The following is a 12930-nucleotide window of genomic DNA, read 5'->3' as shown; positions in this document are numbered from 1 at the left end:
TCTATATGGTTGTTCTTATGTCAAAACCATAAAATATTGAATTCTATAAAATTGAAATCAAGAAATATGAGTCCTCCAACTTTGTTCTCTTTCAAAATTGTTTTGACAGTTCTAGTGTTTTGCACTTCTGTAAAATTCACAATAAACTTGCCAATACATTAAAAAAAAAAAAAAGCCTGGGATTTTGATTGGTATTACACATCTGGTAGAAAGGCTAACGTTTAAAAACAGTGAGAATATCAAGTGCTGATGAGGGTGTGGGAGTGACTGAAACATTCACGAATTTCAGGTGAGAATATAAAACAGTACAACCACATTGCAAAGAATGCGGCAGTTTCTTATAATGTTAACTGTACGCTTACCCTATGATACAGTAATCCTGCTTTTTGGTTAATTATGACCAAAGACTTGTATACAAATGTTTATGGCAACTAGTCACCCAAAACTAAAAACTATCCAAATGTCCGTCAAGTGGTGAATGAATACACAATTTGTGGTGCATCTAATTTGGGGAATGGACTCAGCAATAAAAGGGAACAGGCTACTAATACATGCAAGAGCGTGTATGAATCACAAAAACATCATGATAACTGAGAGAAGTTAGGCACAAGGCACTACCTATTGAATGTTTTCATTTATATAACATTCTAGAAGAGGCAGAACTATAGGAAACATAAGTACAAAGTCAAATGGCTAGAGTGGGGAGAGAGAAGTGACTGCCAACGGACAGAAGGAAATTTTACATGTTGATGAAAATGACGTATCAATCGTTGTGGCTATTACACAACTATATATATTTGTCAAAACTTTCCAAATTGTATACTCCAAAGGAAGAAGTTTATCCTATGAAAATTATACCTCCATACACCTGACAAAATAAAACAAAAACCCCTTAGTTTCTAGAAAGACCAATCAGTTAGTGATTTTAGACTTTAGTATTCTAGATTTTAGTATTCTAATGTTGACATAAACTACAAGTGTTGGGGCTTCCTCATCAATATTAGAGTTAAGAAAAGACCTGATATTGGAAACATGGTGACAAGACACTAACTCTTCTTCTTTCCTATTTTTCTGCCAGTTGTTGCATATTCTTATATTTAAACATGTCTACTTTTTTATGTTATATATGACGTAAGATTTAACCAGTAGCTTGTTTCTATATAAGTAATTTTAATAAATCATTTAATACAAGACCCTACATTTCCTATTAATTCAAGTTAACTTGTTTTAAAAGTGTATTCTTTACAAACTGTGAGATGGATTTTCAAAGTTCTGTTACAGTATTCCCTATAGATTTCTTGGCTTAGATTTAATTTGAAAGCTGTTATATAATTTAGTCTCAATGAAAATCCTGTATATTTAGTTGGTAAGCCTTTTGAACACCTTCACAATTATATACGGAGAATGACCTTTGCAAAACAAACTATTGTCCTCAAGAGCTTTTGATCAAATGGTATACTGTAGCCCTAACAGCTGCCATTTAAACATCTTATGGAAAAAGGTCAGGCACTTATTGTAATTCATGTGACTGATGGAAAAAATAAAAAACAACAAGAAAATGCATTTCTCCTCCTTATTTTTCAACTTTTTCCTTTTATGTAAGACTGCAAAAATGATTTTAGTTTCATTTGTATTTATGTTACAATTCATTATTTTCTTTCTTTCTTCTTTTCTTTTCTTTTCTTTTTTTAAAAAATCATGCCTGTAATCATTCACCAAGTAGTTCTCTGTGGGTGCAGAATCCAGATGGCCTGGCAGATGGAGCCTGGAAGATTGGTTAAAATGTCCCAGACACATCCATCACTTAAACACTCCATAGGAAATTTGAATAAAACTAAAGATCTGAAATTCTATGGACTGTAGAGGGTAGTCAGTTGTAAAGTTCGTGTGCAAACACATGGTTGATTTCCATTTCTTAAAGGAAACTTCTTATATTGTTATTTTGCTATTTGTGCATTATTTAATGATTTGACATTAAAGAAAATCTACCAAATCTTGATGACAAGATAACTCAGATTTCCTACTTCTTTCCTGTTTTTTTTACCTCATTTGCAGAAGCTGGACTTGGACATGAGGGAAATTCTTCTTGCAAATCAATTCAAGGAGTCTGAGGTGTTCTTTTCTTGGACGAAAATGGGGAAACATTCTATTTTTCACATGGCAAACGTTAATCAGGCACATCAGTTTATAAATATGTTTTTCTGTAGAGGGAAGTTTTTCTCAGACATTAATAAAAAACAACTTAATCAGCCCAGTCATTTACTAACTAGCAATTATGTGCTCATATCAAAAGGTAAGCTATTGTTATTGTGTTTTCACATAATAGATGCTCCTTAGATATTTACTCATTCTCTTGTACTTATTATTTTCATACATGTTGAAATCTAGGCGGAGAGTAGAGAATATCTGAAGATTTGACTGGCCCCATCAGATGCACCAGGGTGGACTTAGATTTAAATTTGGAAAAAACAAATGAAGAGATAAAAAATTTGCCTTAAAAATCAGACAGGAATGATATATTAGTGATTTTCAAAAACTGCCCAACATTCATGTCTCTGTATTTTCAAAGCAGGTGGAAGAGTAGTGGAAAGAGTGCCTAGTTTAACAAATGTGTAATACATATTATATATAAATGAAGGGGGCATTAATTTAGGATATTTGCAAGCAAACACCTGATGGTTTTTTATCTTTAACAAGAAATTAAAAGTCATGGACAATTTGGCCCTTACATCATTTTGAGGTTCATTTTTGGAGATTCCTGGTTCTGATTCACATACCTTATATTCCAGCTTAATGCTTCTGAAATATGGCACTGCTGGTAATACGGAAGATACTTTTGAGCAATTCACTGCATTGTAGGAGAAGACGTGTGAGGAGAGAAAGCTTAGTTTTAAGTAGGCTTACTAGCAGGAAACTGCATTGAAATAGATATATATTTGAATATAATTTCAAATGCTATGTTTCAGTTCTTGTAAAACAGAGAAGTGGGGTGGGAGACAGGAGAAGGGCGTGACCTTGAACATCATAAGAGACCAGGAGATGGGAGCCTTTTGGAAATCACTTCATTCTATCAAAATTTTATTGCATTTATTTTTATAAGGGCTTTTCTATTCACATGGAGAGACACTGTTAGTCTATTCATTTTAGTGACACAATGTCTCATTTTAAATATTTTAAAATTAAAAGCAGCAACATTAAAGCAGTAATAAGTAAAGCAGAAATGTGTAAGTGGCATGATTAAAGTTTTGAGATCACTGTCCTGGCAAAATAAGACTTTTCTCCCATCCCTGGACTCATACTTTTGCCTCTTCGTGTTTTTTTTTCCATTTCCTGAGAGTGAAATGATCTTGCTTCTCTGCTCAGTTTACTTCTGGTCCATTTTGAAAACTAATTCCAGTGTCTCTGGGGTCCATTCTGAAGACCTTTCCACACTGGTTGTTTTGGTAACTTCCTCCTCTCTACTCACATACAGTTCGTTTTTCCCTTTTAAGATTCTGACACCAATGAACAATTCTGTACTCAGTCATAACGGGAGGGAGGTTTCCCACATACTACCAAGCAACTCTCAGACATCAGCTGGGTGTCTTACAATTCAACTCAATTCTAACACTATGCACTTGGAGGCAGCATCACATCCCATGGTTTAAGCGCTCAGTCTCACAAGACCGCCTCTTCCCCACCTCAGAGGCCAGTTCACAGTCCAGGTTGTTGCTTGTGCTTCTGACCAACTAACTATAAATCAGAAATTCCCAGGACCCCCTCCTTGTGTTTGATTAATTTGCTAGAGTGGCTCACAGAACTTAGAGAAACATTTTACTTACTAGATTGCCAGTTTATTATAAAAGGAAAAGCCAGGTGAAAGAGATGCATAGGGCAAGGTATGGGGAAAGGGCAAGGAGCTGCCATGCTCTCTCCAGGTGCACTGCTCACCCCAAATCACCATGTGTTCACCAACCTGGAAGTTCTTAGAACCCTATCCTTTTGGATTTTTACGGACACTTCCTTACATAGGCATGATTGATTAAATCATTGGCCCTTAGCAATTGCTTCAACTTCCAGCCCCTCTCCTTTCTGGAGGAGGAGGGAGGGGCACTGAAAGTCCCAACACTCTAATCCAATGGTTGATTCTCCTGGCAACCAGCTCCCTTCCTTAGTAACCTAGGTGCTTTCCAAAAGTCACCTCATTAACATAACAAAAGACACTTTGAACTCTCTTGTTCCTCAGGGGAAATTCCAATGGATTTAGGAGCTCTGTGCCAGAAACTGGGACAAAGTACAAACAGTATTTCTTATTATCAACACAATATCACACCTTTCTTATCGTTTTACTTTAAAAGAAAGCTGAGCAATAACAGTTTAAAAATATAAGCACACACACATTCTTACTATCTTGGTAAAACGATGTTAATTTTCAGACCCCTTTCACATAGCTCTCTGTGTCTGAGTCTGACTTGCATGATACCAGGTGGAAATCTCTGTCTTGCTGGTACTATGAGTTTGTGACTTCTCATGGGTCAGTGTTATTCACCTTCTTCAGTGCTAACTGTGGTCCTTAATACATGACCACCTCACCGTTTCACGTTCTGATTTGAATAGAAATGTTTGAGACAAAAAAAGAGCCTTCGTTTTAGCATCTGTGTTAATTTTTCTTCCTCTCTCCGTGGCTTGTCCTTTAAAACCTGTCCCTTTAAAAAGAAAACCATCTACGCATACTTTTGATCTCTGATGTCTGGGATCTGAGTGAAGGTTGAGATATTATTAGCTTGAGTGTTAAGGGAGAGCTTGAATTTTATGCCACATGTGCTTTTTCTCCCCAGGAATTTAAATAATGCTTGATTGTACTGAGGCTTCATTGTTGAGCACTGCTAGAAAATCACTGTCGGCCCGTGATTGTAAGAAAAGAATTCACAAACATGTGAAGTAAAAAGAAAGAAAAGGCTGAGAAATTACATGGTGGTTCCACGGAGCAAGATTAGAAGGCCAGTGGCGCCTGATTTAAGGCTAGCAGTGGCCTGAGAGAATGGAAGTCCTTCTGAATTATCGGTCATGTATATTATTCTGTATTTGGACTTGAAGTATTTTGTGATAAAAATAAGTTAGACCCTGTGGCAGGTCAAAGAAAAATCATTTTTCGTCTTTAGATAGTAGTCACATAGCAAATGTTGTGGGCAGTCATGAATATCTACGAGCCTTGGTTTCCTCATTTGTAAAGGAGAGAAATAACAGAATTTCAGGACTTTTACAGTTAGTGTAGAACACCAAACATAGAACATGGCCCAATAAATGACAGATGAAAAGGCTAAGAACTTTAGTTATTTACAGGTAAGCGTATGAATTGTGTATCTATGTCATCAAAATGTCACACGGACGTTTTACGACTGTCTGGATAATTTGCTGCAGCAATAACTCCAGCTTTCTGTGTCAGAGTATTAATTGTGGTCAAGAATCAGCTGTGGTATGAAAATATAGGTTTTCTTCAAATTATTTGTTCAACTTTATTTGAACTTGAGAATCATGGCATTCATATTTCAAGACATTCCTCTGATAATACAGCTGCTTTATCAAGAAATATGACTAACTAAGAAGAAAAAAAAAAAGACAGAGATCCCATCTGGAAACTATTGGAAATCAAATGGTGCCCCTTCAACCCCTGCCTCACTCAATATAAGAGTAAATAAAAATATATATGTTTAGGGCTTTGATAAAAGCTTTAATTCTCTTTCTTTCTCTTTCATTTCATTAATACAATGTATTTTGCACATAAGACCTTAGATTTACTTACAAAAGCACCATGTGTAATGAATTCTCCTTTACGAGGGATCTGAGAAGACCATCTGGAAGACAGAGAGTGTGTAAGAGTCAGTAGGTCCCAACAGCTGGGCATTGATGTACAAACCTTCTGCCACTAGCTTTTGGATTTTCACTGCTAAGTTATTATAATTCTAAATACACTATTGCTGCTTCTTTTTTTCCCAATTTTTTAAACTAAACTAAACAAAAGCAGGTCCATCCATTTCTTCCACCCCCATCCCTACCTCTGGCAGACACCAACCTGTTCTCTGTATCTATGAGCTTATATTTGTCTTTTTAAAAAAACAAATATATATATAATATTATATAATATATAATATTATATATATAATATATATATTCCACCTGTGAGAGAGATCATAATGTATTTGTCTTTTTCTGTCTGACTTATTTCACTTGGCATAATGCCCTTGACACCCATCCATGTCATTGCAAATGGCAGGGTTTTATTCTTTTTTATGGCTGAATAATATTCCATTGTATTGATACGCCACATTTCCTTTATCCATTCATCCATCAGTGAGCACTTAGGTTGTTTCTGTACCTTGGCTATTGTAAACATTGCTGCAATGAACGTGTGAATGAAGGTATCTTTTTGAATTTGTGTTTTTGTTTTCTTTGAAAAAATACCCAGCAGTGGAATTGCAGGATCACATGGTAGTTCTGTTTTTAATTTTTTGAGGAACCTCCAGAAAATACATGTTTGAGACAAATAATTACATGTATTTTTTAGGTGTAAATGAATATGGTGCCTGAACTCTATAAATCAGTTTCTCCATCTTTAAATCAAGATGATAAGGATTATCACATGGGCTTGTTTAGTAAACTAGTAGTTCTCAAAAGGCCATCTCAGAGTCAACATCAGTAGCACCTGTGAACTTAAAATTGCAAATTCTCAAGTCCTTTCTCAGATCAGTGGCTGTGAGGCCCAGCAACCTGTGTGTAAAAGAACAAAACCAAGCCCTTCAGGTATTTTTGATGCACATTAAAGTTTGAGAACCACTGGATGTGACTGGTTTGCCTGGGAAGAGACGCACACTAGCATACCATTATAGCGTATATTTCTACCTTATAGATACAATAGATATAAATAACCTCAAGAGCATAGATATTAGTAACATGCACTAAAATAATTAGTAGATGATTGTTTTGGAGTTGTTTTGCTTTTAATATAACATTGACTTTTAAACATATGTCATTTAATTTTTAATAATGACTATTTTAACAACTAGTTTGCAAAGTTCCTGAAATTTGATACTCAGCTCTCCCAAACCTGTAGGAACCATCTTGAGCACACAACCTGGGTAGTAATATTTTCCTTTTTAAAATTTTATTTATTTATTTATTTATTTTTGGCTGAGTTGGATCTTCGTTGCTGCATGTGGGCTTTCTCTAGTTGTGGTGAGTGGGGGCTACTCTTCATGTGGTGCACGGGCTTCTCACCGCAGTGGCTTCTTTTGTTGCGGAACATGGGCTCTAGGCGTGCGGGCTTCAGTAGTTGTGACATGTGGGCTCAGTAGTTGTGGCTCGTGGGCTCTAGAGCGCAGGCTCAGTAGTTGTGGTGCACAGGATTAGTTGCTCTGCAGCATGTGGGATCTTCCTGGACCAGGGATCGAACCCGTGTCCCCTGCATTGGCAGGCAGATTCTTAACCACGGTGCCACCAGGGAAGCCCTATTTTCCTTTATTTATCTTAATTTTTTCCCCATAACTGGTAGACTATCAAGCACACAGATGTACTGGAGAGGAGCTTATGGCATTCTGAAAGTCTGCTGAAACAACCCACATTTCCAAGTAAGAGAGAAGATACTTTAAGGAGAGAACTGAGGCTGAAAGATGTAGCATGCCAGTAAGTTGAGGCAAAGTCACCAGCATTCAGTTTTTAATAATTTTCTTATCAAAATTGAGGAATTATGCCATGAGTTATGACTGCACATACACAAGAAGTCATCTCCATCATTGTGTTATGGAATTTGTTCTAATTTTTCAGTGATAATTAAGGTCGGTCCATTCTTAAAATGGACATATGCCCATCCCGTGCAGAACACTTGCCAGTACATTCAGAAAGATGCAGGGCATTTCCATGTAAACACAGCATGTTCAAAGATCTGTGGTTAAATAGGTAACAGATGCAAAGTTGAAAACCTGTCCCAGGTTCCTCTGGAAAATATCCCCACTACATGAAGAGTCAGAGCGTCACCAGAACAGAAAGGCCATCAGTTATCTGGCAGGTATGGGTTTATATTTCCATCTCAAAACCCAGCTTCTGTTCTGCTACTTTCAGCATGAATGTGCCACTTGATAGAAACAATAAACTAAAAACAAAGGGGAAAAATAAAAACACAGTGAGGGAGACAATCATAAAGATACTGGGGCAGGTTATGTGGAAGTACTCATCTGGAGTTCCTGAACATTTATTTCTCCTTGTGAAGTTCTGAAACATATATATGAGAATAAAGGTGAAATCACTCTTTATTAGCTGGAGATTTTGTTCTAAATATTTGGAAGGATCCAGGATGAAGCACATGGAGGTTATCACTTTCCCACTCCTAAGCAAGCTCAAGTAGTCTCAAACCAAGTACCATCCTTCCTTCCATGAGAATAATCAGACCCTGTACTTTCAAGGGGTTGCTGTGAAGATTCAGTTAGAAGATGCAAGCAAAGCATTTAGCCTGGATATCTTTTCTTATTTTTTTAATTTTTAAAATTTTTTTACATCTTTATTGGAGTATAATTGCTTTACAATGGTGTGTTAGTTTCTGCTCTACAACAAAGTGAATCAGTTATACACATACATATGTTCCCATCTCTCTTCGCTCTTGTGTCTCCCTCCCTCCCACCCTCCCTATCCCACCCCTCCAGCCGGTCACAAAGCACCGAGCTGATCTCCCTGTGCTATGCAGCTGCTTCCCACTAGCTGTCTACCTAATCTTTCGTAGTGTATATATGTCCATGCCTCTCTCTCGCTTTGTCACATCTTACCCTTCCCCCTCCCCATATTGTCAACTCCATTCTCTAGTAGGTCTGTATCTTTATTCCTGTCTTACCCCTAGGTTCTTCATGACATTTTTTTTCTTAAATTCCATATATATGTGTTAGCATACGGTATTTGTCTTTCTCTTTCTGACTTACTTCACACTATATGACAGACTCTAGGTCTATCCACCTCATCACAAATAGCTCAGTTTTGTTTCTTTTTATGGATGAGTAATATTCCATTGTATATATGTGCCACATCTTCTTTATCCATTCATCTGTCGATGGACACTTAGGTTGTTTCCATCTCCGGGCTATTGTAAATAGAGCTGCAATGAACATTTTGGTACATGACTCTTTTTGAATTATGGTTTTCTCAGGGTATATGCCCAGTAGTCGGATTGCTGGGTCATATGGTAGTTCTATTTGTAGTTTTCTAAGGAACTTGCATACTGTTCTCCACAGTGGCTGTATCAATTTACATTCCCACCAACAGTGCAAGAGGGTTCCCTTTTCTCCACACCCTCTCCAGCATTTATTGTTTCTAGATTTTTTGATGATGGCCATTCTGACTGGTGTGAGATCATACCTGATTGTAGTTTTGATTTGCATTTCTCTAATGATTAATGCTGTTGAGCATTCTTTCATGTGTTTGTTGGCAGTCTGTATATCTTCTTTGGAGAAATATCTATTTAGGGCTTCTGCCCATTTTTGGATTGGGTTGTTTGTTTTTTTGTTATTGAGCTGCATGAGCTGCTTACAAATTTTGGAGATTAATCCTTTGTCAGTTGCTTCATTTGCAAATATTTTCTCCCATTCTGAGGGTTGTTTTTTGGTCTTGTTTATGGTTTCCTTTGCTGTACAAAAGCTTTGAAGTTTCATTAGGTCCCACTTGTTTATTTTTGTTTTTATTTCGATTTCTCTAGGAGGTGGGTCAAAAAGGATCTTGCTGTAATTTATGTCATAGAGTGTTCTGCCTATGTTTTCCTCTAAGAGTTTGATAGTTTCCGGCCTTACATTTAGGTCTTTAATCCATTTTGAGCTTATTTTTGTGTCTGGTGTTAGGGAGTGATCTAATCTCATACTTTTACATGTACCTGTCCAGTTTTCCCAGCACCACTTATTGAAGAGGCTGTCCTTTCTCCACTGTACATTCCTGCCTCCTTTATCAAAGAAAAGGTGACCATATGTGCGTGGGTTTATCTCTGGGCTTCCTATCCTGTTCCATTGATCTATCTTTCTGTTTTTGTGCCAGTACCATACTGTCTTGATTACTGTAGTTTTGTAGTATAGTCTGAAGTCAGGGAGCCTGATTCCTCTAGCTCCGTTTTTCGTTCTCAAGATTGCTTTGGCTATTCGTGGTCTTTTGTGTTTCCATACAAATTGTGAAATATTTTGTTCTAGTTCTGTGAAAAATGCCAGTGGTAGTTTGATAGGAATTGCATTGAATCTGTAGATTGCTTTGGGTAGTAGAGTCATTTTCACAATGTTGATTCTTCCAATCCAAGAACATGGTATATCTCTCCATCTATTTGTATCATCTTTAATTTCTCTCATCAGTGTCTTATAATTTTCTGCATACAGGTCTTTTGTCTCCTTAGGTAGGTTTATTCCTAGATATTTTATTCTTTTTGTTGCAATGTTAAATGTGAGTGTTTTCTTGATTTCTCTTTCAGATTTTTCATCATTAGTGTGTAGGAATGCCAGAGATTTCTGTGCATTAATTTTGTATCCTGCTACTTTACCAGATTCATTGATTAGCTCTAGTAGTTTTCTGGTAGCATCTTTAGGATTCTCTATGTATAGTATCATGTCATCTGCAAACAGTGACAGCTTTACTTCTTCTTTTCTGATTTGGATGCCATTTATTTCCTTTTCTTCTCTGATTGCTGTGGCTAAAACTTCCAAAACTATGTTGAATAAGAGTGGTGAGAGTGGGCAACCTTGCTTGTTCCTGATCTTAGTGGAAATGGTTTCAGTTTTTCACCATTGAGGATGATGTTGGCTGTGGATTTGTCATATATGGCCGTTATTATGTTGAGGAACATTCCCTCTATGCCTACATTCTGCAGGGTTATCATAATCGGTGTTGAATTTTGTCGAAAGCTTTCTCTGCATCTATTGAGATGATCGTATGGTTTTTCTCCTTCAATTTGTTAATATGGTTTATCACATTGATTGATTCGCATATATTAAAGAATACTTGCATTACTGGAATAAACCCCACTTGGTCATAGTGTATGATCCTTTTAATGTGCTGTTGGACTCTGTTAGCTAGTACTTTGTTGAGGATTTTTGCATCTATGTTCGTCTGTGATATTGGCTTGTAGTTTCCTTTCTTTGTGACATCCTTGTCTGGTTTTGGTATCAAGGTGATGGTGGCCTCGTAGAACGAGTTTGGGAGTGTTCCTCCCTCTGCTATATTTTGGAAGAGTTTGAGAAGGATAGGTATTAGCTCTTCTCTAAATGTTTGCTAGAATTCGCCTGTGAAGCCATCTGGTCCTGGGCTTTTGTTTGTTGGAAGATTTTTAACGACAGTTTCAATTTCAGTGCTTGTGATTTGTCTGTTCATATTTTCTATTTCTTCCTGATTCAGTCTTGGCAGGTTGTGCATTTCTAAGAATTTGTCCGTTTCTTCCACGTTGTCCATTTTACTGGCATAGAGTTGCTTGTAGTAATCTCTCATGATCTTTTGTATTTCTGCAATGTACGTTGTTACCTCTCCTTTTTCATTTCTAATTCTATTGATTTGAGTCTTCTCCCTTTTTTTCTTGATGAGTCTGGCTAATGGCTTATCAATTTTTTTTATTTTCTCAAAGAACCAGCTTTTAGTTTTATTGATCTTTTCTATCGTTTCCTTCATTTCTTTTTCATTTATTTCTGATCTGATTTTTATGATTTCTTTCCTTATGCTAACTTTGGGTTTTTTTTGTTCTTCTTTCTCTAATTGCTTTAGGTGCAAGGTTAGGTTGTTTATTCGAGATGTTTCCTGTTTCTTAAAGTAGCATTGTATTGCTATAAACTTCCCTCTTAGACTGCTTTTGCTGCATCCCATAGATTTTGGGTCGTCGTGTCTCCATTGTCATTTGTTTCTAGGTATTTTTTTATTTCCTCTTTGATTTCTTCAGTGATCACTTCATTATTAAGTAGTGTATTGTTTAGCCTACATGTGTTTGTATTTTTTACAGATCTTTTTCTGTAATTTATATCTAATCTCATAGCGTTGTGATCGGAAAAGATTCTTGATACAATTTCAATTTTCTTAAATTTACTAAGGCTTGATTTGTGTCCCAAGATATGACCTATCCTGGAGAATGTTCTATGAGCACTTGAGAAGAATGTGTATTCTGTTGTTTATGGATGGAATGTCCTATAAATATCAATTAAGTCCATCTTGTTTAATGTATCATTTAAAGCTTGTGTTTATTTATTTATTTTCATTTTGGATGATCTGTCCATTGGTGAAAGTGGGGTGTTAAAGTCCCCTACTATGAATGTGTTACTGTCGATTTCCCCTTTTAAGGCTGTTAGTATTTGCCTTATGTATTGAGGTGCTCCTATGTTGGGTGCATAAATATTTACAATTGTTATATCTTCTTCTTGGATCGATCCCTTGATCATTATGTAGTTTCCTTCTTTGTCTCTTCTAATATTCTTTATTTTAAAGTCTATTTTGTCTGATATGAGAATTGCTACTCCAGCTTTCTTTTGGTTTCCATTTGCATGAATATCTTTTTCCATCCCCTTACTTTCAGTCTGTATGTGTCTCTAAGTCTGAAGTGGGTGTCTTGTAGAGACCCAAATATATGGGTCTCCACCCAAATATATGGGTCTTGTTTTTGTATCGATTCAGCTAATCTGTGTCTTTTGGTGGGAGCATTTAGTCCATTTACATTTAAGGTAATTATCAATATGTATGTTCCTCTTCCCATTTTCTTAATTGTTTTGGGTTCATTATTGTAGGTCTTTTCCTTCTCGTGTTTCTTGCCTAGAGAAGTTCCTTTAGCAGTTGTTGTAAAGACGGTTTGGTGGTGCTGAACTCTCAACTTTTGCTTGTCTGTAAAGGTTTTAATTTCTCCATCAAATCTGAAGGAGATCCTTGCTGGGTAGAGTAATCTTGGTTGTAGGTGTTTCTCCTTCATCA

Source organism: Tursiops truncatus, chromosome 7 (assembly GCF_011762595.2).
Source record: "Tursiops truncatus isolate mTurTru1 chromosome 7, mTurTru1.mat.Y, whole genome shotgun sequence".
Lineage (NCBI taxonomy): Eukaryota > Metazoa > Chordata > Mammalia > Artiodactyla > Delphinidae > Tursiops > Tursiops truncatus.
Note: the sequence above shows the minus strand (reverse complement) of the source record.